The sequence below is a fragment of the Magnolia sinica genome, chromosome 14, assembly GCF_029962835.1.
Source record: "Magnolia sinica isolate HGM2019 chromosome 14, MsV1, whole genome shotgun sequence".
NCBI classification, from domain to species: domain Eukaryota; kingdom Viridiplantae; phylum Streptophyta; class Magnoliopsida; order Magnoliales; family Magnoliaceae; genus Magnolia; species Magnolia sinica.
In genome coordinates, this window is record NC_080586.1 from 49,238,916 (window position 1) to 49,246,717 (window position 7,802).

Consider the following 7,802-nt stretch of genomic DNA (forward strand, 5'->3'; position numbering starts at 1 on the left):
ATACTTCATGTCCCAGGTATGATAGACCTTAGATTGACCTTAGGGTTGGTCATTTTGTATACATAATTCAAAATGAATCTTTTTATATGAATTTGGTCTGTTCTAAGACTAGTCTTGGACCTTGTTCGACTAGTCCTAGCACTGGTTCGACCAGTCCAAGAAATTCCACGACTAGTCCTAAGTTGTTGAAGATTTTTAAAATTTTTTGGTTACTCTACGACCAGTCCTGGAGACTGTTCGACCGGTCGTAGGGAGGTCACGACTCGACCTTCGACCAGTCCTAGAACTACGACTCAAACTCCAGCAACCAAACCTGGTTGTCTACGACCAGTCCTGGGTCAGCTACGACCGGTCGTAGGTGGTCCACGACCAGTCGTAGACTCCCTAAGACCAATCGTAAAATGATTTTTAAGATCGCACTCAAAAATTTTAAAATGCCATTGGTTCTACGACCAGTCGAAGGGTTCCTAAGACCAGTCGTAGACGTGATCTTTTCATCTATAAATTGAACACAAATTTTAGAGTTTTTCATCGATTAATTTCAAGAAAATTCAAGCCTCCACTCTGAGATAAGTTTGTTCATTTTAAGCTACGCTGTGCATATTTAATATTCTTTTTGTTAGCTTTTCTTATTTGATTTTATTCCTATATTCCAATCTTATTTGAAAAGAGGAATTGTTGTATTCCTTCTTCTTGGAATCAAAATCAAATAGAGCTAAGCCCATTTGATTTAATTTAAAATCAATTAGAACTTAGAACCATTGTAAAGTGAGTATTGGACATTGAACGTTGATTTGAACATCTACTTTGATTAGTTCTACCAGGCTACTACAAAAAGGAGAAATCTAGGTATTTTACTTTTATATAATTTACATTCTTTTGGTTTCTTTTGAAATTGAGCAAGAAAAATCTCATTGTGTTGGTTATCTGAGGAGAGCCAGAAAACTCAGAAAGTATGGGTTTTTAGATTGTGTAAGCTCAAGTTAAAAAGACATAATTGTGAAGGTTTTAGGTGAACCTGTGAAACCTATTTTGATAATGAACGCTAATATCCCCTGTGTGAGGATATTAGGAGTGGAGTAGCTATGTGGCTGTTGTTTAACAGTTGGTGAACATACAGGCGAACCACTATAACTCCTTGTGTTTTGTGGTTTGAATGTTTGCTTAAATTCCTATCTTTTATCATTCAAGTTTGTGAAATGTATGTGTGGATGTGAATGTTGTAATATTTGCATTTCAAGCAAAGTGGGGAATGCTATAATAATTTAGATTTAAATTCTTGCAATTTATCTCAATTCCTTGTTATTTATTTATTCCTTTTCAGTTTGAGTTTTTTATTCAAAGAATGTTCTAGAAATAAGGTTGTCCTACCATAAACCCTTGGTTTTTATAGTGTAAGGTTGTCCTTAGAACTGCATTTGTTTTAATCTCTCAATACTTGATTATTGAGGCTGCTTTCTATTTAAGCATTGTGAATGATTTCTTTTATTTGGCTATCACATTATTTAATTCCGTTGTCATTATTTTAAATTTGGCATAGTCCTATTCACCCCCTATAGGACATATAGCTTGGCCTTTTCAGTTTCGAATTATATTCCCAAGTTCATCAGACTTATTTTTGAAAATCCACTTAGTTCTGATAATATGTTTATCTTTAGGTCTAGGAACTAGGTACCAAATATCATTTCTAACAAATTGATTAAGCTCTTCTTGCATCGCAACAATCCAGTTTTCGTCAGTAAGAGCTTCTTTTACATTAACCGGTTCTATCTGAGATGTAAAGCATACGTAATTACATATATATATCTTCTAGTTGTCTACGAGTGTGCACACTAGTAAGAGGGTTTCCAAGAATCTGAGTGTTGGATGATCTTTAATAATCCTCAATTCAGAGTTATTTTGACTTGATGAAGTATCTGGTTTGTCAATAAGAAGAACTTCATCATTATTTGAACATGAGGCAGGTGCATTCAAGTGATCGTCAATGACTACATTGATGGACTCTTGGATTACGCCGATCCTCTTATTCAGTACTCGATACGCTTGATTATTTAAAGCATATCCTAAAAAGATCCCTTCATAACTTTTGGTGTCAAACTTACCCAGATTTTCACGGTCACATAAAATATAGTACTTACTGCCAAAAACTCGAAATTATTTGACAGTAGGCTTCTTATCAAACCACATTTCATAAGCATTTTTATTATTTGACTTACTTGTATAAACTCGGTTGATCGTACAGTAGGTAGTATTTACGGCTTCAGCCCAAATATTTTTAGGGAACTTCATACTATTCAACATTACATTTGCCATTTCTTAAAGCACTCTATTTTTTCTTTTAACAATTTCATTTTGTTGTGGTGTTTTGAGCACAAAGAATTCATGTGATATTCCTTGATCACAACAGAATTTCTCAAAACTGCTATTCTCAAATTCTGATCCATGATCACTACGGATCTTACAGACTTGAGAACATTTTTCCGTTTAGATCCGTTTGAGAACTCTTTTTACTTCATCAAGGGTTTTTTATTTATCCCTTAAGAAGGCTACCCAAGTGAATCTGGTAAAACCATCCACAATTACCAGTATATATTTTTTGTCACCTCGACTCTCCGTCCTGGTTTAAACAAATAAAGGAAAGATAACACTTTAAACAATCCAGAATACGAAAATGTAAAGCAACCTCAAAATTCTAGTATTGAGAGGTTGATACAAATGTTGTTCTAAGGACAACCTTACACCATAAAAACCAAGGGTTTATGGCAGGACAACCTTATTAGAACGGTTTGTGTATCAAAAACTCAAACTGAAGAGGAATAAAAAGGAAATAGTAAAAAATGAATTCTATGCTATTACAACATTCCCCACAAAGCTTGAAATGTAAAAAATTACAACATTCACATCCATAAATACATCCCACAAACTTGAATGATAAAAGATATAGAAAATAAACCACACATCCACAAAACATAAAGAATTATAGCGGTTCGTCTATATGTACACCAACTGTTAAATAACAGCCACACAGCTACTCCACTCCTAATATCCTCTCACAGTAGATATTAGCGTTCACTATGAAAATAGGTTTTTCCAGGTTCACCTAAAACCCTCACAATTGTGTCTTTCAAGTGGGCTTACACAATTCAAAAAGCCCACACTCTGAGTTTTCTGGATCACCTCAAATAACCAAAACTAAGAGATTTTTCTGGCTCAATCTCAAAACCAAAAATAGAAGATTTACACAAATGTAAAATACCTTGATATTCTCCTTTTGTTGTAGCTTGGAAGAACCAAATCAGAGTAGAAGTTCGAATATAGAAGTTCAATGTCCACACTCACTTATGAAATGGTTTTAGGTTCTAAATTAATTTTAAATTAAATCAAGTTGGGCTAGCTCTATTTTATTTTATTTCCAAAAAGTGGGAATAATTCTATCCCTCTTTCAAATCAGATTGGAATGCAAAATATTAAATCAAATATAAAAACTAATAAAAGAGAATATTAAATATGCACAATATAGCTTAAATAAATGACTAACTTATCTCTCAGAGTGGTGTATTAATTTAGCTTGAATTGGATCTAAAACTCTGAAATTCGTTGTCTATTTATAACTAAACAAATCGCGTTCATGATTAGTCCTGAGGTCTCCGCGACTGGTCGTAGAACCAATAGATTTTTGAAATTTGGGCGCGATGAGAGAAAGCCGTTCCATGACTGGTCGTATGCCATCCATGACCGGTCGAGGGACCTCCACGACTAGTCGTGAGGAACCAAATTTAGTCGCTGGAGTTTGAGTCGTAGCTGCAGGACTGGTCGAGAACGAGTTATGCATTATTCACACCGCCGGTCGAGCAGTCTCCAGGACTGGTCGTGGCTTAACCAAAAAATTCTAAAATTTTACAACAACCTTAGGACTGGTCGTGAAATTTCTTGGACTGGTCGAGCCAATTCTAGGACTAGTCGAATAGGGTCCAGGACTAGTCGAAGAACAGTCTAAACACTTATAAAATGATTCGATTTGAATTATCTATACAAAATGACCTACCCTAAGGTCAATCTAAGGTCTTTCATAACTTAAACAAGATGTATAAACATTGAACCTTCTTTTCTACAGATGATATATGATCTTTGAAGTTCATGAAGCTTTGAGATCTTAACACATGATGAAGCTTACACTTGAGATCTTTTGTAGCTTGAATTTGTAGTAATTGAGTTGACCTTCACATGATCTTGCATTTCTTGAAGTAGATCTTTGTTCTTGACTTGAAGCATTGTCCTTGTACATGTGATGCATTGTCTTGAACAATATATACCAATGTGCTACAGAAGACACAGATTGTGATTCTGACACTACAAAATTTAACAATCAAAGGAGCAAGAAACCATAGCACTTACGGACATGTCCTCTGAATCAAATTTCTCAACAAATGGCTTTAATCGATGTCTATTCACTTTGAACTCATTGTCATTGTTTGGATTCTTTATCTCGACAGCCCCATGAGGATAAACATTGGTAACAGTGAAAGGGTCGGTCCAAAGAGACTTGAGTTTTTCCGGAAAGAGATGTAACTGAGAATTGTACAAAAGGACCCTCTGACCTAGTGTGAATAATTTCCAAAGAATGTGTTGGTCATGAAACATCTTCATCATATCCTTGTAATTTCTCGAGTTCTCATACATATCATTCCGGATTTCTTCAAGTTTATTCAACTGAAGTTTGCGTAGCGAGCTAGCATTGTCCAGATTGAAATTCAACTTTTTGATCACCCAGTAGGCCCTATGTTCCAACTCAACAGGCAAGTGGCAATCCTTCCCATAAACAAGCCTAAAGGGAGACATTCCAATCCAGAATGATATTAAATGCAGTATGGTAAGCCCATAAAGCATCGGTTAATCGGATTGATCAATCTTTATGGTCAGCGTTAACCATCTTTTCCAAGATGTATTTAATTTCCCTATTGAAAATCTCTACTTGGCCACTTGTTTATGGGTGGTATGGAGTGCTCACCTTGTGAGAGATGCCATATTTCTTCATTAAGTTTGCGAATGGCCTATTACAAAAATGTGAGCTCCCATCACTAATGATGGCTTGAGGCATTCCGAACCAGGAAAGAATGTTCTCTTTTAAGAATTTAATGATCGTTTGATGGTCATTGTTTTGGCATGGAATCACTTTAACCCATTTAGTGACATAGTCTACTACTAGCAGAATGTATAAATTCCCAAAGGATTGGGAGAATGATCCCATGAAATTGATGCCTCAGCAATCAAAAGCTTCTGTGATAAGAATGGGGTTTAAGGGCATCATATTTCGATGGGATAATGCTCCCAATTTCTGAAAATGCTCACAAGCTTTGCAAAACTCATGAATGTCCTTGAACATAGTGGGCTAGTAAAAGCCTCACTTTAGAATTTTGGTCGTGGTCTTTTTAGTAGAAAAGTGATCACCACGGGCCTAAAAGTGACAACAGGTGATGACACTTTGGTGTTCATTGCCTGTCACACATCTCCTTAAGATTTGGTCTGTGTAATATTTCAACAAATATGAATCATTCTAGAAGAACTGATGAACCTCAGTGAAATTTTTTTATCTTGCGCAGTCCAATGTGTCGGCGTGAAACCTGTACCAAGATAATTAGCAATATCAGCAAACCAAGGTGAATGGGATACTTTGAACAATTGTTCGTCAGGGAACATGTCATTTATATGTGTCAAAAGCTATTATTATCTAGGGTAATTGATCTCGAAATATTTTGACATTACTGCATTTCAACTTAAAGGATCTTTGTCAAGTTGATCCTAAATCAGTTAGTGCTCATTGGAAGATACTTTTACCAACCAGTGATGTGTTACAACCAAGGTGAGTCATCTGATCCTATCTTATCTTTTGTATGAATTTTTTGTTCTCATTTCCTTTATTGTCATCAGTTCAAAAGAAAATCCTTCTTAGATCACTTTTTTTTTCTTAGATCACTTTCAGTTTTTTATAATATACTTTTTCTTTCCACAGGAAGTATCAGGCAACTCTAATGACATGCTTGCTTTTTGATCCCATCTTAAAGGTTTTGATTTTGATTTTGGTTCTTTATTTTTTTTCATTTGTGCCTTGTGCATATTTTCTTTAGTCAGCCTTGCTTTAAAGCATGTTACATAATTTGCTTCTTCCTTGTATGTTCTTTTCTTACCAGCTAATGATCTTCCAGAGTCCAATAGTTGTGTCTTATGACTGACTGTTCCTACCCCATCACATCTGCAGACACGGATTGCAACTGCCTCAACTTTAGCTGCCATCTTGGATGGTCCTTCATCCATTTTTCTGCAAGTTGCAGAATACAAAGAATCCACAAAACATGGACAGTTTACTTCTCTTTCAAGCTCCCTCGGTGAAATTCTAATGGAGCTTCATACATGTAGAGGAGAAGTAATATGTTTTCGATTTTGTAGGTAAAGCTTGTCTCAAACCCATGGCATCATTGTTGAAGCACAAAGTGCTTTTCATTGATCCATGGGCTTGAACAAATATGTTGTAGAGCTGCTCCTTCTTTACAAACTAAACTATTGGGTGTGCTTGCAGTTGGAGTTGGCCGTTCGTTTATTCATATAGTTTTCTAGCTTCTTACCATGCAGGCTTACTATACTGGATTCGTCATGAAACGCATAGTGGATTGTTAGCATCCTCATTCAAAGTTCTCATGCTTCTGATTGCTGCTACTCCATATGGTTTCGTCTCTAAATGAGATTTTTATTTTGATTGAAGTTTCTCTTATCATCTGTACACACTACTCGGTAGATTTGTATTGGATTTTGTCATGTTTATGTTTTGTGGCACCCTATAATATTCGATTATTTTTCTTTGTATTTTGTTAGCATCTTTTATCTACTCATTGCACTACCTACTGCAATGTACATTCCTAGTCACTATAGTTCTCCTACCCTTTTTCACAGAATCATCTATTTAATGTAATTTTCTTATCAAATCATCACAGCTTATGCTAATCTAGAGATGCCAAGATGGAAAAATGAGTTCTACTCTGAAACACCATTACACATGTTTTTCGAAAGAGATTTATCTTAATTTACTTTCAGATTAATTAGGCTTTCTTTTGTTTACACATGAACTTGGGGTTTAAATCTGAAGTAATATTAAAATGTGTTCTATGAATATTCTTTGAAGAATTATTTTAGAACATTTTAACAATCTTTGTTGTTGTTCACTTAAATATTGTCTATTTTCTAGGTATTCTGAAAATAATGTGCTTTATAGTTTCTCCATAAGCCATTAAAAGATGCCAAATTTCTGTTCTTTTTCAAAATGATGTAATATTTGCATTGATTTTCTTCTTCTAAACATGGCGTTAAAGCAGAGGCTTGATGCACATTAAGGACGGGGCAAAGAACTGAAGGAAGCAGTAAGGAATATGTTTAGCACAATCAATGATCCATTGCTCATTACTTTGAATTTGAATTATGTTGCATAGTAGAGATGAATTGGGAAAGCAATTGGTTAGTATGGATGGTTGTAGTGTGGTTCTTCATGTGTTACCACAGCTTCATTTCTATTTGAAAGATAAGTCATGATTAAAACTCCTACTTATTTGCTAATTCGACCCTCAGATTGGTGGACACTGATTGGATGGTTATCCATTGGTCCTATTTATGCAAACAAACGTCCACCAATCATAAATTAAGATTTTTCACCATATCTAATTTTTGGGACTGACTAGAAAAAGTGAATTCCACATTTTACTCGATTTAGTCTAAAACGATGTGTGCCACATGTACAATTTCCTCATACCAGAGTA

General features: G+C 35.2%; 1 long non-coding RNA gene across 1 annotated transcript; it reads left to right on the top strand.

Moving 5' to 3' along the window:
- The first annotated feature begins 5,766 nt into the window (after window positions 1–5,766).
- On the top strand, window positions 5,767–6,399 carry LOC131226110 (uncharacterized). Its single transcript, XR_009161645.1, has 3 exons — window positions 5,767–5,860; window positions 6,011–6,062; window positions 6,189–6,399. It is a non-coding gene; the product is annotated as an uncharacterized LOC131226110 (long non-coding RNA).
- The last annotated feature ends 1,403 nt before the right edge of the window (window positions 6,400–7,802 follow it).